A 25,000-nucleotide genomic window follows, 5' to 3' on the forward strand; every position below is an offset into this window, starting at 1 on the left:
CTGGTATTCCCAGGCGGTCTCCCATCCAAGTACTAAGCAGGCCCGACGCTGCTTAGCTTCCGAGATCAGACGAGATCGGGCGCTCTTTTTTTTTTTTTTTTTTTTTTTTTTATTTATTTAAAACATGTTAATACATTTTAAAAACAGTCTGAATCACATTCTGGCAACAATACATTAAATCGAAACCATGTCATTGCAATAAATGGGTTATCATTTACAAAAATTTTGACAAAAACATCTTTCTCTTCATTCATATTACAGTAATCAAACAAAACATTTAAAATAAAACACATCTTCACCTTAAAAAGTTTGCACACAGGTATTTTTGTTTTCTTTTGTTTGACAAAATTTCTTCTGCTCCAAATTACAAATCTAGCAATGGTTAATATCAAATTTAAAAAACACACATTCTTAAAATTACCTTTAGAACCAAATAAAAACATTGTTTCCCATTCTTCATCAATACATCTTTGTTCTACTCCCAATTTACTTGTCATTTCTTTTAATTTTTTTATAAAACATTTTAACCCTGTGCATTTAAAAAAAATATGTATCAATCCTTCATCTTCCCTATTACATACCTTGCATATTGCATCACTTGCCATTCCAAATTTACACAGTCTCATTTCACTTAATAAACAATTATGTCTTAAAATATAATCAAAGTTTTCTAAAATTGGACTTTTCCACCAAGCTCTTAGATTTTTCCATATTTTCTTAGTTTCCATACTTGGGTACAATCTTTGCCAATATCCTTCTGCTTTTGGTGTGATAAAAACATCTTCACATAAACAAGAATAAAACATCTTTAAAATACCATCTTTAAAAGCATGCTGTTTGTCATTACTTTTAAAATCAATCATCATTCCATCATTACCTTTTGTTTCTTCTGTACCTTCTATAATATTTATCCATTCTTCCGGTATTACTTCTTTCATTTGTTTGTATTGTTTTTCTAAGACTGTTTTAGTTTCATTGTCATAATTTTCTACAATTGCGTCTCTTATTACTTGCACCGGTACAAAACCAGGTATCACTTCATACAAAATATCTTTTATTTGCTTTATCCCCGCATAAAACCATTTTTTATAAAAAATGGTATCATTTCCCTTTTTAATTTGATTATTTAAAAACAATGGTTGTCTTAAAATCTCTTCCCTGGTAAAAGACGTACAAACAACATGCTTTCTAAAATCACCCCATGCTTTTACAACCTCTTTATAAAACTCTGGTATTCCGTTCATCATGTTTTCTTTTAGCTTCATCCATAAAACATCATCTCCCATTTTTCCACATTTATTTAAAAAATAGTTCATTACACCCTTCCACGCATATTTCCCATGTTTCCAGTATTTATTAACAGTTTTTATTCTTATACTTTTCATTCTTATTAATGGATCTATTAGTCCCAACCCTCCTTCCTCCACCTTTCCAATTAGAGTGTCATAAGCAATTTTCGATGGTTTCCCCTCCCATAAAAAGTTTAAAACAATAGATTTGATTTTTTTATACACCCATATAGGCAAACTCACAGAACCCAATACATACCACATTTTTGATAAAAACAAAGAATTAATAACTAAAACCTTCCCTTTTAAAAATAATCCTCTTAATTTCCAGAAATTTAATCTCTTCTCCATTCCTTTTAAAACCTCCTCCCATACCACTTCTCTTATTTCATTTTCATTTTCTCCAACCCTTATACCTAAAATTTTCATACTCTTCTTTTCTTCCTTAAATTGCATTTTATTCAGCAGATCATTCGGTAATCCAATTTTCATGTATGTAGTTTTTTCTTTATTAACTTTTGCCCCTGTTCCTTTACAATATCTTTCTAAAACTTCCATTGCTTTATCCATACTTTTAATATCTTTTACAAACAATGACGTGTCATCTGCATATTGAAATATTTTTTGTTCTGATTCTTCTCCTTTTATGCGTATTCCTTTTATGTTCTTTTCCTGGTCTACTGCCAGTCCTAAAGCTTCAGATACTAAAGTGTATAATAATGCTGACATAGGACACCCTTGTCTGATTGATCTCGTTATTTTAAAATCTTTAGTTAAAAAACCATTCACTTTTACACAACTACTTATATCTGTATATAAACATTTTATCCATTTTAAAAAATTCTCCCCAAAACCAAATCTCTCCATCACATGTATCAAGTATTTGTGTTCAACTCTATCAAAAGCCTTTTCTAAATCCACACTTATTATATATCCTGTTTCTTTCTCCTCCTTCATGTACCATATCATATCTCTTATATTGTTAATGACATCAGTAATATCTCTTTTTAGAACAGCATATGCTTGATTTGTAGTAATTATATTTGGTACTACTATTTTCAATCGATTGGCTAAAATTTTGGCTAATATTTTATAATCTGTATTCAACATGCTTAGTGGTCTGTAGTTTTTCAGGTCTCTCTTATCACCTTTTTTCTTGTAAATTATTTTCACCATACCTTTCTTCATACTATTCGTTAAATTCCCTTTTTTAAAATTATCTATAAATATTTCATTTAAAATTGGACATAACACATCTTTAAAAACCTTATAAAATTCAGCTGTTAATCCATCTATTCCTGGACTTTTACCATTTTTCAGTTGATCAATTGCAATTCCTATTTCTAATTCCGTAATCTCACTCTCACACATTTCTTTGTCTCCCTCATTAACTTTAACCTGTATTTTACTTAATACAAATTCCTCATCTTCTAAAACTATCTCATTTTTGGTAAATAAATGCTTATAGAATTCTCTGACTTCTTCCAAAATTCCTGTTTTATCTTCTACAATCCTCGCATCTTCTGTTTTAATACTTTTTATTATATCTGCTCTCTGTCTTGTTTTTTCTAATTCATAAAAATATTTCGTACTTCTTTCTCCTTCTACAATGTCTTTCGCCCTACTTCTTATTATTGCTCCTTTACACTTCTCTTCTTCTATTTTCTTTAATTCTTCCTGTAATTCTATTATCTTATCAATATTTTCATCATGCTCATTTACTTTCCTCATTTCTTCATCCCACTCTTTTTTGATCTTATTTTCTTTCATCTTTTTGACTTTTTGCCATTTTTTTGAATATTCCATTGAGAATTTTTTTATTCTTTTTTTTAGAATGTCCCACCAAAACCCTTTTTCTATTTCATACATTTCCTCATTTACACTATTAATTATTATACTTTCTATTTCCATTCTGTATATTTCATTTTTTAGAAGTTCTGCATTTAATATCCACACCCCTGGTCCTTTATCAGCCTCATTAAAATTCATCAATATCCATAAAAAATCATGATCACTCTCACTATAATTTTTGTAAGACGCCTTAGTGACATAATATGCTTCCTTTTTCTTACATAAAAATAAGTCTATTCTACTTTGCTTTAGAACTCTATCAACAATTTGTCTTCTTGAATATTCTCTTTTCATACCATTCCTCTCTCTCCACACATCCACCATATTATATTTCTCCATTATGTTATGTAGTTCATTCCTCCCTCTATCTCTTCTAAATCCCATTGAATCATCTACATCAATTCTCTGTATTACAGTGTTAAAATCACCTAACACCATAATGTTGTCATGTTTTTCTATTAACTCATTCATATCCCTGTAAAAATTAAATTTATCTCTTTCATCATTTGGTGCATGTATATTACACACTTTCATTTCTTTTCCATTACACACAAATTTAACAATTATTATTCTTCCCTTTGTGTCTTTATAATCTATATTTACTTCTTCAAATACTCCTTTTCTTATTAAAATAGCTACCCCTCTCTTCCTTTCCATATCACAGTTACTATATATTTCTCCATTCCATAATTTTCTAATTTCATCACTTATTTTATCTTCCCATTTCGTTTCTTGTAAACATAGCACATCACATTTTTTGGTCAGACACATTAATCTTTCAAACTTTTGACATTTGGATAATCCTCTAGCATTCAGCGATACAATTGATATAGAGCTCATTAAAGAAAAGATTGGAAAAACCAAAACCCACCATTCAATCCGTTTCATTGTCTTTCAAAAAAGTATTTTTTACTTCACCCATTTCAGCTTTCCTCCTCTCCAGTCTTTCCTTTTGCTCTTCTCTTCTTATCTTCTGCCTTTTAAGAACCTGTTGAATGTCTAAGCCATCTTTTCTTGTTTTTACACATCTATTCAGTCTTTCTTTTCCTTTGTTTTCCATTCCACGAATTTCCCCCCCATTGTCTGCTCCTCTTACCTCAGTCAGTGTCTTTATTCCCTTATCCTCAGCTTTTTCTTTTTCTTGTCCTTTTTCGTAGTCCAGTTCATTAGTGTCCACATCGTCCTGTTCCTTAGAAAATCCTTCTTTAATCAAATTTATATCCTCTTTGTTCGCTCCTCCTCCCATCTCCATTCCTTGTTCTTCATCTTCCTTCTTTTCTTTATTCTCATCTATGTTGTTGTTCTCCTCTTCCTCGTCATCTTGTTTCTCGTCCTCTCCTTGCGTCTGCCTTTGTGAGTCATTTAACCTCTCAATTGTTGTAACTCCCATTACCTCTTGTATTTCCATTCCTGGATCTTCATTTTCCTCGTCTTCTATCTCGCATCTGCATCTTAACATTGTCTTTTGGCAGCCTTGGCACCGCGGGACTTTACAGTCTCGCGCATAATGCCCCTGCTCAAGACAATTTCTGCATGTGAATTGTGGGCAGTCCTTTTTTTCATGCTCCGGACTTACACAGATCCTGCATGTCTTCACTTGATTATCGTGAATCACTCTGAAGTACTGCACTCCTTCTTCAGTCCTGAAGCTTGTGTTGTATGGTAAAGACGTCACCTCTTGTGGAAACTTTACCCTCAAAAATCGTGTTCCGTCTGCCACCGTTGTCCCGGGATGATATCTTCTTCTTAGTGGTAGAATGGGAGTTACACCCCAATTGATTAGTTTTTGACTGATTTCCTCATCTTCAATATAGCTGGGCAGACTCAAGAAAGACACCATTCTTTCTGTTGCACACAATTTCCTTATCTCACATTCTTGTCCGTTTATCATTATTCCATTCAACAGCAAATCACAGTCCATCTCACTTTCCATAGTCATTTCAAAATCATAATTATTTTTTCTTCTCAGTCCGATCAATTTTCCCATTCCAACTTTCTCTTCAACTGCTTTAATTATCATTAGTATTGTTATATTTTCTATATCTTTAACAGTCATTGTTAATGTTGCTTCTTTCTTGTATTCCCTCTGATACCTTGTTTGTTTGCTTAATTTCTGTATCATTTGTTGTCGTTGAGATAAAACATTTCTTTTTTCTCCAACTTCTTTCTCAATTCCAATACCTTCAGTTGATTGTAGATCTCCTTTCCGTTCTTGTCCAGTTGTTTTTCTTTCTTGTTTCCTCCTTGAAACCACCGTCGCCCACGTTTCATTATTGTTTTCTCCATGTCTTTCATTTATATTCCTTTCAGTTATGTCTGCAACAAATCCTGGTTCCGCATTTCCCATCTCATGTTGTTTTACCAGTCCGTGTTCTTTGTCCATTAAATCCATATTTTGGTTGTCTCAAACCCCAAACAGAAAGACCTGTTTGGGGTTAAAAAAAACCTTCCTCAAAAAAAAAACTCCTTCTAACTAAAAAACAAACAAAATAAATGTGAAAAAACACCCAGAAAAATGGTGAGCCTATCTCACCTACTGCACACTACAAACTGCCAACTCACTTCCTGTTTGCTCTCTAGCGCCTCAGGTGGGGGTATGGCCGTAAGCGAGGGCTGCTCCAAAAAGTGGGCTATTTAAAGATCAGCCTCCGTAAAAGCCAGCATATTATATAAATAGTGAAGAAAAGGCAAAAGCTTACAGCACCTGGTATTCCCAGGCGGTCTCCCATCCAAGTACTAAGCAGGCCCGACGCTGCTTAGCTTCCGAGATCAGACGAGATCGGGCGCTCTCAGCGCGGTATGGCCGTAAGCGAGGGCTGCTCCAAAAAGTGGGCTATTTAAAGATCAGCCTCCGTAAAAGCCAGCATATTATATAAATAGTGAAGAAAAGGCAAAAGCTTACAGCACCTGGTATTCCCAGGCGGTCTCCCATCCAAGTGTAACAATCGGCCTTATCAGCCGAGTTACAAGACTAAAATGGGATCAGATTTAACTGTGAGAGATGACTAGTGGTTAAAAGAATGAGACATAAAAGAAGATTGGTTTAAATAGATTTGGTTTATTTACAAGGTTCACATAAAAGACTTTAAAACAACACGATAAAACGAGGTAAACGCTGTTAAAAGAATACAGTTCATTTGTCCATACCCTAAAAACAGTCCAAGAATCCCAGTGTGTTGATAAGTCCAATGTGAGTGTCCACCGGTGTATATACAATCCACAGAAAGTGTAATCCAAAGTTTGCAGGTGGTGAATGGAAAGGTGAGCTCTAAAATTAGCAACTCCTCAATCCAACAGTTTGGTGACTGTCCTTTGTTTGTCATGCTGCTCTCTTATACAGTTGTACTTCCTGCTTCCTGTCATGTGTCTAGTCACATGGCAGGCCAACCATCCATTTTTTAAAGACACACACTCACTTAAAATGTTAAGAGTAATAAAATGGCCTAAAAAACATGTAAAACACTTAAAACTCTATAATACATTTAAATGATTGTAATAAATAGAGCGGTAAAACACGTCTTTCTAAAAGCCAGCATATTATATAAATAGTGAAGAAAAGGCAAAAGCTTACAGCACCTGGTATTCCCAGGCGGTCTCCCATCCAAGTACTAAGCAGGCCCGACGCTGCTTAGCTTCCGAGATCAGACGAGATCGGGCGCTCTCAGCGCGGTATGGCCGTAAGCGAGGGCTGCTCCAAAAAGTGGGCTATTTAAAGATCAGCCTCCGTAAAAGCCAGCATATTATATAAATAGTGAAGAAAAGGCAAAAGCTTACAGCACCTGGTAATCCCAGGCGGTCTCCCATCCAAGTGTAACAATCGGCCTTATCAGCCGAGTTACAAGACTAAAATGGGGTCAGATTTAACTGTGAGAGATGACTAGTGGTTAAAAGAATGAGACATAAAAGAAGATTGGTTTAAATAGATTTGGTTTATTTACAAGGTTCACATAAAAGACTTTAAAACAACACGATAAAACGAGGTAAACGCTGTTAAAAGAATACAGTTCATTTGTCCATACCCTAAAAACAGTCCAAGAATCCCAGTGTGTTGATAAGTCCAATGTGAGTGTCCACCGGTGTATATACAATCCACAGAAAGTGTAATCCAAAGTTTGCAGGTGGTGAATGGAAAGGTGAGCTCTAAAATTAGCAACTCCTCAATCCAACAGTTTGGTGACTGTCCTTTGTTTGTCATGCTGCTCTCTTATACAGTTGTACTTCCTGCTTCCTGTCATGTGTCTAGTCACATGGCAGGCCAACCATCCATTTTTTAAAGACACACACTCACTTAAAATGTTAAGAGTAATAAAATGGCCTAAAAAACATGTAAAACACTTAAAACTCTATAATACATTTAAATGATTGTAATAAATAGAGCGGTAAAACACGTCTTTCTAAAAGCCAGCATATTATATAAATAGTGAAGAAAAGGCAAAAGCTTACAGCACCTGGTATTCCCAGGCGGTCTCCCATCCAAGTACTAAGCAGGCCCGACGCTGCTTAGCTTCCGAGATCAGACGAGATCGGGCGCTCTCAGCGCGGTATGGCCGTAAGCGAGGGCTGCTCCAAAAAGTGGGCTATTTAAAGATCAGCCTCCGTAAAAGCCAGCATATTATATAAATAGTGAAGAAAAGGCAAAAGCTTACAGCACCTGGTATTCCCAGGCGGTCTCTCATCCAAGTACTAAGCAGGCCCGACGCTGCTTAGCTTCCGAGATCAGACGAGATCGGGCGCTCTCAGCGCGGTATGGCCGTAAGCGAGGGCTGCTCCAAAAAGTGGGCTATTTAAAGATCAGCCTCCGTAAAAGCCAGCATATTATATAAATAGTGAAGAAAAGGCAAAAGCTTACAGCACCTGGTATTCCCAGGCGGTCTCCCATCCAAGTGTAACAATCGGCCTTATCAGCCGAGTTACAAGACTAAAATGGGATCAGATTTAACTGTGAGAGATGACTAGTGGTTAAAAGAATGAGACATAAAAGAAGATTGGTTTAAATAGATTTGGTTTATTTACAAGGTTCACATAAAAGACTTTAAAACAACACGATAAAACGAGGTAAACGCTGTTAAAAGAATACAGTTCATTTGTCCATACCCTAAAAACAGTCCAAGAATCCCAGTGTGTTGATAAGTCCAATGTGAGTGTCCACCGGTGTATATACAATCCACAGAAAGTGTAATCCAAAGTTTGCAGGTGGTGAATGGAAAGGTGAGCTCTAAAATTAGCAACTCCTCAATCCAACAGTTTGGTGACTGTCCTTTGTTTGTCATGCTGCTCTCTTATACAGTTGTACTTCCTGCTTCCTGTCATGTGTCTAGTCACATGGCAGGCCGACCATCCATTTTTTAAAGACACACACTCACTTAAAATGTTAAGAGTAATAAAATGGCCTAAAAAACATGTAAAACACTTAAAACTCTATAATACATTTAAATGATTGTAATAAATAGAGCGGTAAAACACGTCTTTCTAAAAGCCAGCATATTATATAAATAGTGAAGAAAAGGCAAAAGCTTACAGCACCTGGTATTCCCAGGCGGTCTCCCATCCAAGTACTAAGCAGGCCCGACGCTGCTTAGCTTCCGAGATCAGACGAGATCGGGCGCTCTCAGCGCGGTATGGCCGTAAGCGAGGGCTGCTCCAAAAAGTGGGCTATTTAAAGATCAGCCTCCGTAAAAGCCAGCATATTATATAAATAGTGAAGAAAAGGCAAAAGCTTACAGCACCTGGTAATCCCAGGCGGTCTCCCATCCAAGTGTAACAATCGGCCTTATCAGCCGAGTTACAAGACTAAAATGGGGTCAGATTTAACTGTGAGAGATGACTAGTGGTTAAAAGAATGAGACATAAAAGAAGATTGGTTTAAATAGATTTGGTTTATTTACAAGGTTCACATAAAAGACTTTAAAACAACACGATAAAACGAGGTAAACGCTGTTAAAAGAATACAGTTCATTTGTCCATACCCTAAAAACAGTCCAAGAATCCCAGTGTGTTGATAAGTCCAATGTGAGTGTCCACCGGTGTATATACAATCCACAGAAAGTGTAATCCAAAGTTTGCAGGTGGTGAATGGAAAGGTGAGCTCTAAAATTAGCAACTCCTCAATCCAACAGTTTGGTGACTGTCCTTTGTTTGTCATGCTGCTCTCTTATACAGTTGTACTTCCTGCTTCCTGTCATGTGTCTAGTCACATGGCAGGCCAACCATCCATTTTTTAAAGACACACACTCACTTAAAATGTTAAGAGTAAAAAAATGGCCTAAAAAACATGTAAAACACTTAAAACTCTATAATACATTTAAATGATTGTAATAAATAGAGCGGTAAAACACGTCTTTCTAAAAGCCAGCATATTATATAAATAGTGAAGAAAAGGCAAAAGCTTACAGCACCTGGTATTCCCAGGCGGTCTCCCATCCAAGTACTAAGCAGGCCCGACGCTGCTTAGCTTCCGAGATCAGACGAGATCGGGCGCTCTCAGCGCGGTATGGCCGTAAGCGAGGGCTGCTCCAAAAAGTGGGCTATTTAAAGATCAGCCTCCGTAAAAGCCAGCATATTATATAAATAGTGAAGAAAAGGCAAAAGCTTACAGCACCTGGTATTCCCAGGCGGTCTCCCATCCAAGTACTAAGCAGGCCCGACGCTGCTTAGCTTCCGAGATCAGACGAGATCGGGCGCTCTCAGCGCGGTATGGCCGTAAGCGAGGGCTGCTCCAAAAAGTGGGCTATTTAAAGATCAGCCTCCGTAAAAGCCAGCATATTATATAAATAGTGAAGAAAAGGCAAAAGCTTACAGCACCTGGTATTCCCAGGCGGTCTCCCATCCAAGTGTAACAATCGGCCTTATCAGCCGAGTTACAAGACTAAAATGGGATCAGATTTAACTGTGAGAGATGACTAGTGGTTAAAAGAATGAGACATAAAAGAAGATTGGTTTAAATAGATTTGGTTTATTTACAAGGTTCACATAAAAGACTTTAAAACAACACGATAAAACGAGGTAAACGCTGTTAAAAGAATACAGTTCATTTGTCCATACCCTAAAAACAGTCCAAGAATCCCAGTGTGTTGATAAGTCCAATGTGAGTGTCCACCGGTGTATATACAATCCACAGAAAGTGTAATCCAAAGTTTGCAGGTGGTGAATGGAAAGGTGAGCTCTAAAATTAGCAACTCCTCAATCCAACAGTTTGGTGACTGTCCTTTGTTTGTCATGCTGCTCTCTTATACAGTTGTACTTCCTGCTTCCTGTCATGTGTCTAGTCACATGGCAGGCCAACCATCCATTTTTTAAAGACACACACTCACTTAAAATGTTAAGAGTAATAAAATGGCCTAAAAAACATGTAAAACACTTAAAACTCTATAATACATTTAAATGATTGTAATAAATAGAGCGGTAAAACACGTCTTTCTAAAAGCCAGCATATTATATAAATAGTGAAGAAAAGGCAAAAGCTTACAGCACCTGGTATTCCCAGGCGGTCTCCCATCCAAGTACTAAGCAGGCCCGACGCTGCTTAGCTTCCGAGATCAGACGAGATCGGGCGCTCTCAGCGCGGTATGGCCGTAAGCGAGGGCTGCTCCAAAAAGTGGGCTATTTAAAGATCAGCCTCCGTAAAAGCCAGCATATTATATAAATAGTGAAGAAAAGGCAAAAGCTTACAGCACCTGGTATTCCCAGGCGGTCTCCCATCCAAGTGTAACAATCGGCCTTATCAGCCGAGTTACAAGACTAAAATGGGATCAGATTTAACTGTGAGAGATGACTAGTGGTTAAAAGAATGAGACATAAAAGAAGATTGGTTTAAATAGATTTGGTTTATTTACAAGGTTCACATAAAAGACTTTAAAACAACACGATAAAACGAGGTAAACGCTGTTAAAAGAATACAGTTCATTTGTCCATACCCTAAAAACAGTCCAAGAATCCCAGTGTGTTGATAAGTCCAATGTGAGTGTCCACCGGTGTATATACAATCCACAGAAAGTGTAATCCAAAGTTTGCAGGTGGTGAATGGAAAGGTGAGCTCTAAAATTAGCAACTCCTCAATCCAACAGTTTGGTGACTGTCCTTTGTTTGTCATGCTGCTCTCTTATACAGTTGTACTTCCTGCTTCCTGTCATGTGTCTAGTCACATGGCAGGCCAACCATCCATTTTTTAAAGACACACACTCACTTAAAATGTTAAGAGTAATAAAATGGCCTAAAAAACATGTAAAACACTTAAAACTCTATAATACATTTAAATGATTGTAATAAATAGAGCGGTAAAACACGTCTTTCTAAAAGCCAGCATATTATATAAATAGTGAAGAAAAGGCAAAAGCTTACAGCACCTGGTATTCCCAGGCGGTCTCCCATCCAAGTACTAAGCAGGCCCGACGCTGCTTAGCTTCCGAGATCAGACGAGATCGGGCGCTCTCAGCGCGGTATGGCCGTAAGCGAGGGCTGCTCCAAAAAGTGGGCTATTTAAAGATCAGCCTCCGTAAAAGCCAGCATATTATATAAATAGTGAAGAAAAGGCAAAAGCTTACAGCACCTGGTAATCCCAGGCGGTCTCCCATCCAAGTGTAACAATCGGCCTTATCAGCCGAGTTACAAGACTAAAATGGGGTCAGATTTAACTGTGAGAGATGACTAGTGGTTAAAAGAATGAGACATAAAAGAAGATTGGTTTAAATAGATTTGGTTTATTTACAAGGTTCACATAAAAGACTTTAAAACAACACGATAAAACGAGGTAAACGCTGTTAAAAGAATACAGTTCATTTGTCCATACCCTAAAAACAGTCCAAGAATCCCAGTGTGTTGATAAGTCCAATGTGAGTGTCCACCGGTGTATATACAATCCACAGAAAGTGTAATCCAAAGTTTGCAGGTGGTGAATGGAAAGGTGAGCTCTAAAATTAGCAACTCCTCAATCCAACAGTTTGGTGACTGTCCTTTGTTTGTCATGCTGCTCTCTTATACAGTTGTACTTCCTGCTTCCTGTCATGTGTCTAGTCACATGGCAGGCCAACCATCCATTTTTTAAAGACACACACTCACTTAAAATGTTAAGAGTAATAAAATGGCCTAAAAAACATGTAAAACACTTAAAACTCTATAATACATTTAAATGATTGTAATAAATAGAGCGGTAAAACACGTCTTTCTAAAAGCCAGCATATTATATAAATAGTGAAGAAAAGGCAAAAGCTTACAGCACCTGGTATTCCCAGGCGGTCTCCCATCCAAGTACTAAGCAGGCCCGACGCTGCTTAGCTTCCGAGATCAGACGAGATCGGGCGCTCTCAGCGCGGTATGGCCGTAAGCGAGGGCTGCTCCAAAAAGTGGGCTATTTAAAGATCAGCCTCCGTAAAAGCCAGCATATTATATAAATAGTGAAGAAAAGGCAAAAGCTTACAGCACCTGGTATTCCCAGGCGGTCTCTCATCCAAGTACTAAGCAGGCCCGACGCTGCTTAGCTTCCGAGATCAGACGAGATCGGGCGCTCTCAGCGCGGTATGGCCGTAAGCGAGGGCTGCTCCAAAAAGTGGGCTATTTAAAGATCAGCCTCCGTAAAAGCCAGCATATTATATAAATAGTGAAGAAAAGGCAAAAGCTTACAGCACCTGGTATTCCCAGGCGGTCTCCCATCCAAGTGTAACAATCGGCCTTATCAGCCGAGTTACAAGACTAAAATGGGATCAGATTTAACTGTGAGAGATGACTAGTGGTTAAAAGAATGAGACATAAAAGAAGATTGGTTTAAATAGATTTGGTTTATTTACAAGGTTCACATAAAAGACTTTAAAACAACACGATAAAACGAGGTAAACGCTGTTAAAAGAATACAGTTCATTTGTCCATACCCTAAAAACAGTCCAAGAATCCCAGTGTGTTGATAAGTCCAATGTGAGTGTCCACCGGTGTATATACAATCCACAGAAAGTGTAATCCAAAGTTTGCAGGTGGTGAATGGAAAGGTGAGCTCTAAAATTAGCAACTCCTCAATCCAACAGTTTGGTGACTGTCCTTTGTTTGTCATGCTGCTCTCTTATACAGTTGTACTTCCTGCTTCCTGTCATGTGTCTAGTCACATGGCAGGCCGACCATCCATTTTTTAAAGACACACACTCACTTAAAATGTTAAGAGTAATAAAATGGCCTAAAAAACATGTAAAACACTTAAAACTCTATAATACATTTAAATGATTGTAATAAATAGAGCGGTAAAACACGTCTTTCTAAAAGCCAGCATATTATATAAATAGTGAAGAAAAGGCAAAAGCTTACAGCACCTGGTATTCCCAGGCGGTCTCCCATCCAAGTACTAAGCAGGCCCGACGCTGCTTAGCTTCCGAGATCAGACGAGATCGGGCGCTCTCAGCGCGGTATGGCCGTAAGCGAGGGCTGCTCCAAAAAGTGGGCTATTTAAAGATCAGCCTCCGTAAAAGCCAGCATATTATATAAATAGTGAAGAAAAGGCAAAAGCTTACAGCACCTGGTAATCCCAGGCGGTCTCCCATCCAAGTGTAACAATCGGCCTTATCAGCCGAGTTACAAGACTAAAATGGGGTCAGATTTAACTGTGAGAGATGACTAGTGGTTAAAAGAATGAGACATAAAAGAAGATTGGTTTAAATAGATTTGGTTTATTTACAAGGTTCACATAAAAGACTTTAAAACAACACGATAAAACGAGGTAAACGCTGTTAAAAGAATACAGTTCATTTGTCCATACCCTAAAAACAGTCCAAGAATCCCAGTGTGTTGATAAGTCCAATGTGAGTGTCCACCGGTGTATATACAATCCACAGAAAGTGTAATCCAAAGTTTGCAGGTGGTGAATGGAAAGGTGAGCTCTAAAATTAGCAACTCCTCAATCCAACAGTTTGGTGACTGTCCTTTGTTTGTCATGCTGCTCTCTTATACAGTTGTACTTCCTGCTTCCTGTCATGTGTCTAGTCACATGGCAGGCCAACCATCCATTTTTTAAAGACACACACTCACTTAAAATGTTAAGAGTAAAAAAATGGCCTAAAAAACATGTAAAACACTTAAAACTCTATAATACATTTAAATGATTGTAATAAATAGAGCGGTAAAACACGTCTTTCTAAAAGCCAGCATATTATATAAATAGTGAAGAAAAGGCAAAAGCTTACAGCACCTGGTATTCCCAGGCGGTCTCCCATCCAAGTACTAAGCAGGCCCGACGCTGCTTAGCTTCCGAGATCAGACGAGATCGGGCGCTCTCAGCGCGGTATGGCCGTAAGCGAGGGCTGCTCCAAAAAGTGGGCTATTTAAAGATCAGCCTCCGTAAAAGCCAGCATATTATATAAATAGTGAAGAAAAGGCAAAAGCTTACAGCACCTGGTATTCCCAGGCGGTCTCCCATCCAAGTACTAAGCAGGCCCGACGCTGCTTAGCTTCCGAGATCAGACGAGATCGGGCGCTCTCAGCGCGGTATGGCCGTAAGCGAGGGCTGCTCCAAAAAGTGGGCTATTTAAAGATCAGCCTCCGTAAAAGCCAGCATATTATATAAATAGTGAAGAAAAGGCAAAAGCTTACAGCACCTGGTATTCCCAGGCGGTCTCCCATCCAAGTGTAACAATCGGCCTTATCAGCCGAGTTACAAGACTAAAATGGGATCAGATTTAACTGTGAGAGATGACTAGTGGTTAAAAGAATGAGACATAAAAGAAGATTGGTTTAAATAGATTTGGTTTATTTACAAGGTTCACATAAAAGACTTTAAAACAACACGATAAAACGAGGTAAACGCTGTTAAAAGAATACAGTTCATTTGTCCATACCCTAAAAACAGTCCAAGAATCCCAGTGTGTTGATAAGTCCAATGTGAGTGTCCACCGGTGTATATACAATCCACAGAAAGTGTAATCCAAAGTTTGCAGGTGGTGAATGGAAAGGTGAGCTCTAAAATTAGCAACTCCTCAATCCAACAGTTTGGTGACTGTCCTTTGTTTGTCATGCTGCTCTCTTATACAGTTGTACTTCCTGCTTCCTGTCATGTGTCTAGTCACATGGCAGGCCAACCATCCATTTTTTAAAGACACACACTCACTTAAAATGTTAAGAGTAATAAAATGGCCTAAAAAACATGTAAAACACTTAAAACTCTATAATACATTTAAATGATTGTAATAAATAGAGCGGTAAAACACGTCTTTCTAAAAGCCAGCATATTATATAAATAGTGAAGAAAAGGCAAAAGCTTACAGCACCTGGTATTCCCAGGCGGTCTCCCATCCAAGTACTAAGCAGGCCCGACGCTGCTTAGCTTCCGAGATCAGACGAGATCGGGCGCTCTCAGCGCGGTATGGCCGTAAGCGAGGGCTGCTCCAAAAAGTGGGCTATTTAAAGATCAGCCTCCGTAAAAGCCAGCATATTATATAAATAGTGAAGAAAAGGCAAAAGCTTACAGCACCTGGTATTCCCAGGCGGTCTCCCATCCAAGTACTAAGCAGGCCCGACGCTGCTTAGCTTCCGAGATCAGACGAGATCGGGCGCTCTCAGCGCGGTATGGCCGTAAGCGAGGGCTGCTCCAAAAAGTGGGCTATTTAAAGATCAGCCTCCGTAAAAGCCAGCATATTATATAAATAGTGAAGAAAAGGCAAAAGCTTACAGCACCTGGTATTCCCAGGCGGTCTCCCATCCAAGTGTAACAATCGGCCTTATCAGCCGAGTTACAAGACTAAAATGGGATCAGATTTAACTGTGAGAGATGACTAGTGGTTAAAAGAATGAGACATAAAAGAAGATTGGTTTAAATAGATTTGGTTTATTTACAAGGTTCACATAAAAGACTTTAAAACAACACGATAAAACGAGGTAAACGCTGTTAAAAGAATACAGTTCATTTGTCCATACCCTAAAAACAGTCCAAGAATCCCAGTGTGTTGATAAGTCCAATGTGAGTGTCCACCGGTGTATATACAATCCACAGAAAGTGTAATCCAAAGTTTGCAGGTGGTGAATGGAAAGGTGAGCTCTAAAATTAGCAACTCCTCAATCCAACAGTTTGGTGACTGTCCTTTGTTTGTCATGCTGCTCTCTTATACAGTTGTACTTCCTGCTTCCTGTCATGTGTCTAGTCACATGGCAGGCCGACCATCCATTTTTTAAAGACACACACTCACTTAAAATGTTAAGAGTAATAAAATGGCCTAAAAAACATGTAAAACACTTAAAACTCTATAATACATTTAAATGATTGTAATAAATAGAGCGGTAAAACACGTCTTTCTAAAAGCCAGCATATTATATAAATAGTGAAGAAAAGGCAAAAGCTTACAGCACCTGGTATTCCCAGGCGGTCTCCCATCCAAGTACTAAGCAGGCCCGACGCTGCTTAGCTTCCGAGATCAGACGAGATCGGGCGCTCTCAGCGCGGTATGGCCGTAAGCGAGGGCTGCTCCAAAAAGTGGGCTATTTAAAGATCAGCCTCCGTAAAAGCCAGCATATTATATAAATAGTGAAGAAAAGGCAAAAGCTTACAGCACCTGGTATTCCCAGGCGGTCTCCCATCCAAGTGTAACAATCGGCCTTATCAGCCGAGTTACAAGACTAAAATGGGATCAGATTTAACTGTGAGAGATGACTAGTGGTTAAAAGAATGAGACATAAAAGAAGATTGGTTTAAATAGATTTGGTTTATTTACAAGGTTCACATAAAAGACTTTAAAACAACACGATAAAACGAGGTAAACGCTGTTAAAAGAATACAGTTCATTTGTCCATACCCTAAAAACAGTCCAAGAATCCCAGTGTGTTGATAAGTCCAATGTGAGTGTCCACCGGTGTATATACAATCCACAGAAAGTGTAATCCAAAGTTTGCAGGTGGTGAATGGAAAGGTGAGCTCTAAAATTAGCAACTCCTCAATCCAACAGTTTGGTGACTGTCCTTTGTTTGTCATGCTGCTCTCTTATACAGTTGTACTTCCTGCTTCCTGTCATGTGTCTAGTCACATGGCAGGCCAACCATCCATTTTTTAAAGACACACACTCACTTAAAATGTTAAGAGTAATAAAATGGCCTAAAAAACATGTAAAACACTTAAAACTCTATAATACATTTAAATGATTGTAATAAATAGAGCGGTAAAACACGTCTTTCTAAAAGCCAGCATATTATATAAATAGTGAAGAAAAGGCAAAAGCTTACAGCACCTGGTATTCCCAGGCGGTCTCCCATCCAAGTACTAAGCAGGCCCGACGCTGCTTAGCTTCCGAGATCAGACGAGATCGGGCGCTCTCAGCGCGGTATGGCCGTAAGCGAGGGCTGCTCCAAAAAGTGGGCTATTTAAAGATCAGCCTCCGTAAAAGCCAGCATATTATATAAATAGTGAAGAAAAGGCAAAAGCTTACAGCACCTGGTATTCCCAGGCGGTCTCCCATCCAAGTGTAACAATCGGCCTTATCAGCCGAGTTACAAGACTAAAATGGGATCAGATTTAACTGTGAGAGATGACTAGTGGTTAAAAGAATGAGACATAAAAGAAGATTGGTTTAAATAGATTTGGTTTATTTACAAGGTTCACATAAAAGACTTTAAAACAACACGATAAAACGAGGTAAACGCTGTTAAAAGAATACAGTTCATTTGTCCATACCCTAAAAACAGTCCAAGAATCCCAGTGTGTTGATAAGTCCAATGTGAGTGTCCACCGGTGTATATACAATCCACAGAAAGTGTAATCCAAAGTTTGCAGGTGGTGAATGGAAAGGTGAGCTCTAAAATTAGCAACTCCTCAATCCAACAGTTTGGTGACTGTCCTTTGTTTGTCATGCTGCTCTCTTATACAGTTGTACTTCCTGCTTCCTGTCATGTGTCTAGTCACATGGCAGGCCAACCATCCATTTTTTAAAGACACACACTCACTTAAAATGTTAAGAGTAATAAAATGGCCTAAAAAACATGTAAAACACTTAAAACTCTATAATACATTTAAATGATTGTAATAAATAGAGCGGTAAAACACGTCTTTCTAAAAGCCAGCATATTATATAAATAGTGAAGAAAAGGCAAAAGCTTACAGCACCTGGTATTCCCAGGCGGTCTCCCATCCAAGTACTAAGCAGGCCCGACGCTGCTTAGCTTCCGAGATCAGACGAGATCGGGCGCTCTCAGCGCGGTATGGCCGTAAGCGAGGGCTGCTCCAAAAAGTGGGCTATTTAAAGATCAGCCTCCGTAAAAGCCAGCATATTATATAAATAGTGAAGAAAAGGCAAAAGCTTACAGCACCTGGTAATCCCAGGCGGTCTCCCATCCAAGTGTAACAATCGGCCTTATCAGCCGAGTTACAAGACTAAAATGGGGTCAGATTTAACTGTGAGAGATGACTAGTGGTTAAAAGAATGAGACATAAAAGAAGATTGGTTTAAATAGATTTGGTTTATTTACAAGGTTCACATAAAAGACTTTAAAACAACACGATAAAACGAGGTAAACGCTGTTAAAAGAATACAGTTCATTTGTCCATACCCTAAAAACAGTCCAAGAATCCAGTGTGTTGATAAGTCCAATGTGAGTGTCCACCGGTGTATATACAATCCACAGAAAGTGTAATCCAAAGTTTGCAGGTGGTGAATGGAAAGGTGAGCTCTAAAATTAGCAACTCCTCAATCCAACAGTTTGGTGACTGTCCTTTGTTTGTCATGCTGCTCTCTTATACAGTTGTACTTCCTGCTTCCTGTCATGTGTCTAGTCACATGGCAGGCCAACCATCCATTTTTTAAAGACACACACTCACTTAAAATGTTAAGAGTAATAAAATGGCCTAAAAAACATGTAAAACACTTAAAACTCTATAATACATTTAAATGATTGTAATAAATAGAGCGGTAAAACACGTCTTTCTAAAAGCCAGCATATTATATAAATAGTGAAGAAAAGGCAAAAGCTTACAGCACCTGGTATTCCCAGGCGGTCTCCCATCCAAGTACTAAGCAGGCCCGACGCTGCTTAGCTTCCGAGATCAGACGAGATCGGGCGCTCTCAGCGCGGTATGGCCGTAAGCGAGGGCTGCTCCAAAAAGTGGGCTATTTAAAGATCAGCCTCCGTAAAAGCCAGCATATTATATAAATAGTGAAGAAAAGGCAAAAGCTTACAGCACCTGGTATTCCCAGGCGGTCTCTCATCCAAGTACTAAGCAGGCCCGACGCTGCTTAGCTTCCGAGATCAGACGAGATCGGGCGCTCTCAGCGCGGTATGGCCGTAAGCGAGGGCTGCTCCAAAAAGTGGGCTATTTAAAGATCAGCCTCCGTAAAAGCCAGCATATTATATAAATAGTGAAGAAAAGGCAAAAGCTTACAGCACCTGGTATTCCCAGGCGGTCTCCCATCCAAGTGTAACAATCGGCCTTATCAGCCGAGTTACAAGACTAAAATGGGATCAGATTTAACTGTGAGAGATGACTAGTGGTTAAAAGAATGAGACATAAAAGAAGATTGGTTTAAATAGATTTGGTTTATTTACAAGGTTCACATAAAAGACTTTAAAACAACACGATAAAACGAGGTAAACGCTGTTAAAAGAATACAGTTCATTTGTCCATACCCTAAAAACAGTCCAAGAATCCCAGTGTGTTGATAAGTCCAATGTGAGTGTCCACCGGTGTATATACAATCCACAGAAAGTGTAATCCAAAGTTTGCAGGTGGTGAATGGAAAGGTGAGCTCTAAAATTAGCAACTCCTCAATCCAACAGTTTGGTGACTGTCCTTTGTTTGTCATGCTGCTCTCTTATACAGTTGTACTTCCTGCTTCCTGTCATGTGTCTAGTCACATGGCAGGCCGACCATCCATTTTTTAAAGACACACACTCACTTAAAATGTTAAGAGTAATAAAATGGCCTAAAAAACATGTAAAACACTTAAAACTCTATAATACATTTAAATGATTGTAATAAATAGAGCGGTAAAACACGTCTTTCTAAAAGCCAGCATATTATATAAATAGTGAAGAAAAGGCAAAAGCTTACAGCACCTGGTATTCCCAGGCGGTCTCCCATCCAAGTACTAAGCAGGCCCGACGCTGCTTAGCTTCCGAGATCAGACGAGATCGGGCGCTCTCAGCGCGGTATGGCCGTAAGCGAGGGCTGCTCCAAAAAGTGGGCTATTTAAAGATCAGCCTCCGTAAAAGCCAGCATATTATATAAATAGTGAAGAAAAGGCAAAAGCTTACAGCACCTGGTAATCCCAGGCGGTCTCCCATCCAAGTGTAACAATCGGCCTTATCAGCCGAGTTACAAGACTAAAATGGGGTCAGATTTAACTGTGAGAGATGACTAGTGGTTAAAAGAATGAGACATAAAAGAAGATTGGTTTAAATAGATTTGGTTTATTTACAAGGTTCACATAAAAGACTTTAAAACAACACGATAAAACGAGGTAAACGCTGTTAAAAGAATACAGTTCATTTGTCCATACCCTAAAAACAGTCCAAGAATCCCAGTGTGTTGATAAGTCCAATGTGAGTGTCCACCGGTGTATATACAATCCACAGAAAGTGTAATCCAAAGTTTGCAGGTGGTGAATGGAAAGGTGAGCTCTAAAATTAGCAACTCCTCAATCCAACAGTTTGGTGACTGTCCTTTGTTTGTCATGCTGCTCTCTTATACAGTTGTACTTCCTGCTTCCTGTCATGTGTCTAGTCACATGGCAGGCCAACCATCCATTTTTTAAAGACACACACTCACTTAAAATGTTAAGAGTAAAAAAATGGCCTAAAAAACATGTAAAACACTTAAAACTCTATAATACATTTAAATGATTGTAATAAATAGAGCGGTAAAACACGTCTTTCTAAAAGCCAGCATATTATATAAATAGTGAAGAAAAGGCAAAAGCTTACAGCACCTGGTATTCCCAGGCGGTCTCCCATCCAAGTACTAAGCAGGCCCGACGCTGCTTAGCTTCCGAGATCAGACGAGATCGGGCGCTCTCAGCGCGGTATGGCCGTAAGCGAGGGCTGCTCCAAAAAGTGGGCTATTTAAAGATCAGCCTCCGTAAAAGCCAGCATATTATATAAATAGTGAAGAAAAGGCAAAAGCTTACAGCACCTGGTATTCCCAGGCGGTCTCCCATCCAAGTACTAAGCAGGCCCGACGCTGCTTAGCTTCCGAGATCAGACGAGATCGGGCGCTCTCAGCGCGGTATGGCCGTAAGCGAGGGCTGCTCCAAAAAGTGGGCTATTTAAAGATCAGCCTCCGTAAAAGCCAGCATATTATATAAATAGTGAAGAAAAGGCAAAAGCTTACAGCACCTGGTATTCCCAGGCGGTCTCCCATCCAAGTGTAACAATCGGCCTTATCAGCCGAGTTACAAGACTAAAATGGGATCAGATTTAACTGTGAGAGATGACTAGTGGTTAAAAGAATGAGACATAAAAGAAGATTGGTTTAAATAGATTTGGTTTATTTACAAGGTTCACATAAAAGACTTTAAAACAACACGATAAAACGAGGTAAACGCTGTTAAAAGAATACAGTTCATTTGTCCATACCCTAAAAACAGTCCAAGAATCCCAGTGTGTTGATAAGTCCAATGTGAGTGTCCACCGGTGTATATACAATCCACAGAAAGTGTAATCCAAAGTTTGCAGGTGGTGAATGGAAAGGTGAGCTCTAAAATTAGCAACTCCTCAATCCAACAGTTTGGTGACTGTCCTTTGTTTGTCATGCTGCTCTCTTATACAGTTGTACTTCCTGCTTCCTGTCATGTGTCTAGTCACATGGCAGGCCAACCATCCATTTTTTAAAGACACACACTCACTTAAAATGTTAAGAGTAATAAAATGGCCTAAAAAACATGTAAAACACTTAAAACTCTATAATACATTTAAATGATTGTAATAAATAGAGCGGTAAAACACGTCTTTCTAAAAGCCAGCATATTATATAAATAGTGAAGAAAAGGCAAAAGCTTACAGCACCTGGTATTCCCAGGCGGTCTCCCATCCAAGTACTAAGCAGGCCCGACGCTGCTTAGCTTCCGAGATCAGACGAGATCGGGCGCTCTCAGCGCGGTATGGCCGTAAGCGAGGGCTGCTCCAAAAAGTGGGCTATTTAAAGATCAGCCTCCGTAAAAGCCAGCATATTATATAAATAGTGAAGAAAAGGCAAAAGCTTACAGCACCTGGTATTCCCAGGCGGTCTCCCATCCAAGTACTAAGCAGGCCCGACGCTGCTTAGCTTCCGAGATCAGACGAGATCGGGCGCTCTCAGCGCGGTATGGCCGTAAGCGAGGGCTGCTCCAAAAAGTGGGCTATTTAAAGATCAGCCTCCGTAAAAGCCAGCATATTATATAAATAGTGAAGAAAAGGCAAAAGCTTACAGCACCTGGTATTCCCAGGCGGTCTCCCATCCAAGTGTAACAATCGGCCTTATCAGCCGAGTTACAAGACTAAAATGGGATCAGATTTAACTGTGAGAGATGACTAGTGGTTAAAAGAATGAGACATAAAAGAAGATTGGTTTAAATAGATTTGGTTTATTTACAAGGTTCACATAAAAGACTTTAAAACAACACGATAAAACGAGGTAAACGCTGTTAAAAGAATACAGTTCATTTGTCCATACCCTAAAAACAGTCCAAGAATCCCAGTGTGTTGATAAGTCCAATGTGAGTGTCCACCGGTGTATATACAATCCACAGAAAGTGTAATCCAAAGTTTGCAGGTGGTGAATGGAAAGGTGAGCTCTAAAATTAGCAACTCCTCAATCCAACAGTTTGGTGACTGTCCTTTGTTTGTCATGCTGCTCTCTTATACAGTTGTACTTCCTGCTTCCTGTCATGTGTCTAGTCACATGGCAGGCCAACCATCCATTTTTTAAAGACACACACTCACTTAAAATGTTAAGAGTAATAAAATGGCCTAAAAAACATGTAAAACACTTAAAACTCTATAATACATTTAAATGATTGTAATAAATAGAGCGGTAAAACACGTCTTTCTAAAAGCCAGCATATTATATAAATAGTGAAGAAAAGGCAAAAGCTTACAGCACCTGGTATTCCCAGGCGGTCTCCCATCCAAGTACTAAGCAGGCCCGACGCTGCTTAGCTTCCGAGATCAGACGAGATCGGGCGCTCTCAGCGCGGTATGGCCGTAAGCGAGGGCTGCTCCAAAAAGTGGGCTATTTAAAGATCAGCCTCCGTAAAAGCCAGCATATTATATAAATAGTGAAGAAAAGGCAAAAGCTTACAGCACCTGGTATTCCCAGGCGGTCTCCCATCCAAGTGTAACAATCGGCCTTATCAGCCGAGTTACAAGACTAAAATGGGATCAGATTTAACTGTGAGAGATGACTAGTGGTTAAAAGAATGAGACATAAAAGAAGATTGGTTTAAATAGATTTGGTTTATTTACAAGGTTCACATAAAAGACTTTAAAACAACACGATAAAACGAGGTAAACGCTGTTAAAAGAATACAGTTCATTTGTCCATACCCTAAAAACAGTCCAAGAATCCCAGTGTGTTGATAAGTCCAATGTGAGTGTCCACCGGTGTATATACAATCCACAGAAAGTGTAATCCAAAGTTTGCAGGTGGTGAATGGAAAGGTGAGCTCTAAAATTAGCAACTCCTCAATCCAACAGTTTGGTGACTGTCCTTTGTTTGTCATGCTGCTCTCTTATACAGTTGTACTTCCTGCTTCCTGTCATGTGTCTAGTCACATGGCAGGCCAACCATCCATTTTTTAAAGACACACACTCACTTAAAATGTTAAGAGTAATAAAATGGCCTAAAAAACATGTAAAACACTTAAAACTCTATAATACATTTAAATGATTGTAATAAATAGAGCGGTAAAACACGTCTTTCTAAAAGCCAGCATATTATATAAATAGTGAAGAAAAGGCAAAAGCTTACAGCACCTGGTATTCCCAGGCGGTCTCCCATCCAAGTACTAAGCAGGCCCGACGCTGCTTAGCTTCCGAGATCAGACGAGATCGGGCGCTCTCAGCGCGGTATGGCCGTAAGCGAGGGCTGCTCCAAAAAGTGGGCTATTTAAAGATCAGCCTCCGTAAAAGCCAGCATATTATATAAATAGTGAAGAAAAGGCAAAAGCTTACAGCACCTGGTATTCCCAGGCGGTCTCCCATCCAAGTACTAAGCAGGTCCGACGCTGCTTAGCTTCCGAGATCAGACGAGATCGGGCGCTCTCAGCGCGGTATGGCCGTAAGCGAGGGCTGCTCCAAAAAGTGGGCTATTTAAAGATCAGCCTCCGTAAAAGCCAGCATATTATATAAATAGTGAAGAAAAGGCAAAAGCTTACAGCACCTGGTATTCCCAGGCGGTCTCCCATCCAAGTGTAACAATCGGCCTTATCAGCCGAGTTACAAGACTAAAATGGGGTCAGATTTAACTGTGAGAGATGACTAGTGGTTAAAAGAATGAGACATAAAAGAAGATTGGTTTAAATAGATTTGGTTTATTTACAAGGTTCACATAAAAGACTTTAAAACAACACGATAAAACGAGGTAAACGCTGTTAAAAGAATACAATTCATTTGTCCATACCCTAAAAACAGTCCAAGAATCCCAGTGTGTTGATAAGTCCAATGTGAGTGTCCACCGGTGTATATACAATCCACAGAAAGTGTAATCCAAAGTTTGCAGGTGGTGAATGGAAAGGTGAGCTCTAAAATTAGCAACTCCTCAATCCAACAGTTTGGTGACTGTCCTTTGTTTGTCATGCTGCTCTCTTATACAGTTGTACTTCCTGCTTCCTGTCATGTGTCTAGTCACATGGCAGGCCAACCATCCATTTTTTAAAGACACACACTCACTTAAAATGTTAAGAGTAATAAAATGGCCTAAAAAACATGTAAAACACTTA

The 25,000-nt window shown here is 39.1% G+C and overlaps 1 protein-coding gene and 29 non-coding genes across 30 annotated transcripts in view; 1 reads left to right on the forward strand and 29 right to left on the reverse strand.

Moving 5' to 3' along the window:
* Positions 1-25,000, forward strand: part of LOC141323491 (uncharacterized) — a 307,348-nt gene that overhangs the window by 275,473 nt on the left and 6,875 nt on the right. The gene's annotated exons all lie outside the window — the stretch shown is intronic.
* Positions 5,833-5,951, reverse strand: LOC141304155 (5S ribosomal RNA). Its single transcript, XR_012344126.1, has one exon. It is a non-coding gene; the product is annotated as a 5S ribosomal RNA (ribosomal RNA).
* LOC141304166 (5S ribosomal RNA) lies at positions 6,705-6,823 on the reverse strand. Its single transcript, XR_012344137.1, has one exon. It is a non-coding gene; the product is annotated as a 5S ribosomal RNA (ribosomal RNA).
* Positions 7,577-7,695, reverse strand: LOC141304177 (5S ribosomal RNA). Its single transcript, XR_012344148.1, has one exon. It is a non-coding gene; the product is annotated as a 5S ribosomal RNA (ribosomal RNA).
* Positions 7,780-7,898, reverse strand: LOC141318618 (5S ribosomal RNA). The gene has a single exon (XR_012352923.1). It is a non-coding gene; the product is annotated as a 5S ribosomal RNA (ribosomal RNA).
* On the reverse strand, positions 8,652-8,770 carry LOC141304188 (5S ribosomal RNA). The gene has a single exon (XR_012344159.1). It is a non-coding gene; the product is annotated as a 5S ribosomal RNA (ribosomal RNA).
* LOC141304199 (5S ribosomal RNA) lies at positions 9,524-9,642 on the reverse strand. Its single transcript, XR_012344170.1, has one exon. It is a non-coding gene; the product is annotated as a 5S ribosomal RNA (ribosomal RNA).
* On the reverse strand, positions 9,727-9,845 carry LOC141304210 (5S ribosomal RNA). The gene has a single exon (XR_012344181.1). It is a non-coding gene; the product is annotated as a 5S ribosomal RNA (ribosomal RNA).
* On the reverse strand, positions 10,599-10,717 carry LOC141304222 (5S ribosomal RNA). Its single transcript, XR_012344192.1, has one exon. It is a non-coding gene; the product is annotated as a 5S ribosomal RNA (ribosomal RNA).
* On the reverse strand, positions 11,471-11,589 carry LOC141304233 (5S ribosomal RNA). The gene has a single exon (XR_012344203.1). It is a non-coding gene; the product is annotated as a 5S ribosomal RNA (ribosomal RNA).
* Positions 12,343-12,461, reverse strand: LOC141304244 (5S ribosomal RNA). The gene has a single exon (XR_012344214.1). It is a non-coding gene; the product is annotated as a 5S ribosomal RNA (ribosomal RNA).
* LOC141318619 (5S ribosomal RNA) lies at positions 12,546-12,664 on the reverse strand. Its single transcript, XR_012352924.1, has one exon. It is a non-coding gene; the product is annotated as a 5S ribosomal RNA (ribosomal RNA).
* Positions 13,418-13,536, reverse strand: LOC141304255 (5S ribosomal RNA). The gene has a single exon (XR_012344225.1). It is a non-coding gene; the product is annotated as a 5S ribosomal RNA (ribosomal RNA).
* Positions 14,290-14,408, reverse strand: LOC141304277 (5S ribosomal RNA). The gene has a single exon (XR_012344247.1). It is a non-coding gene; the product is annotated as a 5S ribosomal RNA (ribosomal RNA).
* Positions 14,493-14,611, reverse strand: LOC141304288 (5S ribosomal RNA). Its single transcript, XR_012344258.1, has one exon. It is a non-coding gene; the product is annotated as a 5S ribosomal RNA (ribosomal RNA).
* Positions 15,365-15,483, reverse strand: LOC141304299 (5S ribosomal RNA). The gene has a single exon (XR_012344269.1). It is a non-coding gene; the product is annotated as a 5S ribosomal RNA (ribosomal RNA).
* Positions 15,568-15,686, reverse strand: LOC141304310 (5S ribosomal RNA). The gene has a single exon (XR_012344279.1). It is a non-coding gene; the product is annotated as a 5S ribosomal RNA (ribosomal RNA).
* LOC141304321 (5S ribosomal RNA) lies at positions 16,440-16,558 on the reverse strand. Its single transcript, XR_012344280.1, has one exon. It is a non-coding gene; the product is annotated as a 5S ribosomal RNA (ribosomal RNA).
* Positions 17,312-17,430, reverse strand: LOC141304332 (5S ribosomal RNA). The gene has a single exon (XR_012344281.1). It is a non-coding gene; the product is annotated as a 5S ribosomal RNA (ribosomal RNA).
* On the reverse strand, positions 18,184-18,302 carry LOC141304343 (5S ribosomal RNA). The gene has a single exon (XR_012344282.1). It is a non-coding gene; the product is annotated as a 5S ribosomal RNA (ribosomal RNA).
* LOC141304354 (5S ribosomal RNA) lies at positions 19,055-19,173 on the reverse strand. The gene has a single exon (XR_012344283.1). It is a non-coding gene; the product is annotated as a 5S ribosomal RNA (ribosomal RNA).
* LOC141318621 (5S ribosomal RNA) lies at positions 19,258-19,376 on the reverse strand. The gene has a single exon (XR_012352926.1). It is a non-coding gene; the product is annotated as a 5S ribosomal RNA (ribosomal RNA).
* LOC141304365 (5S ribosomal RNA) lies at positions 20,130-20,248 on the reverse strand. The gene has a single exon (XR_012344284.1). It is a non-coding gene; the product is annotated as a 5S ribosomal RNA (ribosomal RNA).
* LOC141304376 (5S ribosomal RNA) lies at positions 21,002-21,120 on the reverse strand. The gene has a single exon (XR_012344285.1). It is a non-coding gene; the product is annotated as a 5S ribosomal RNA (ribosomal RNA).
* On the reverse strand, positions 21,205-21,323 carry LOC141304399 (5S ribosomal RNA). The gene has a single exon (XR_012344287.1). It is a non-coding gene; the product is annotated as a 5S ribosomal RNA (ribosomal RNA).
* On the reverse strand, positions 22,077-22,195 carry LOC141304410 (5S ribosomal RNA). Its single transcript, XR_012344288.1, has one exon. It is a non-coding gene; the product is annotated as a 5S ribosomal RNA (ribosomal RNA).
* LOC141304421 (5S ribosomal RNA) lies at positions 22,280-22,398 on the reverse strand. Its single transcript, XR_012344289.1, has one exon. It is a non-coding gene; the product is annotated as a 5S ribosomal RNA (ribosomal RNA).
* On the reverse strand, positions 23,152-23,270 carry LOC141304432 (5S ribosomal RNA). Its single transcript, XR_012344290.1, has one exon. It is a non-coding gene; the product is annotated as a 5S ribosomal RNA (ribosomal RNA).
* LOC141304443 (5S ribosomal RNA) lies at positions 24,024-24,142 on the reverse strand. Its single transcript, XR_012344291.1, has one exon. It is a non-coding gene; the product is annotated as a 5S ribosomal RNA (ribosomal RNA).
* Positions 24,227-24,345, reverse strand: LOC141317582 (5S ribosomal RNA). Its single transcript, XR_012351952.1, has one exon. It is a non-coding gene; the product is annotated as a 5S ribosomal RNA (ribosomal RNA).

The sequence above is a fragment of the Garra rufa genome, chromosome 1 (assembly GCF_049309525.1).
Source record: "Garra rufa chromosome 1, GarRuf1.0, whole genome shotgun sequence".
In the NCBI taxonomy this organism is placed as follows: Eukaryota; Metazoa; Chordata; class Actinopteri; order Cypriniformes; family Cyprinidae; genus Garra; species Garra rufa.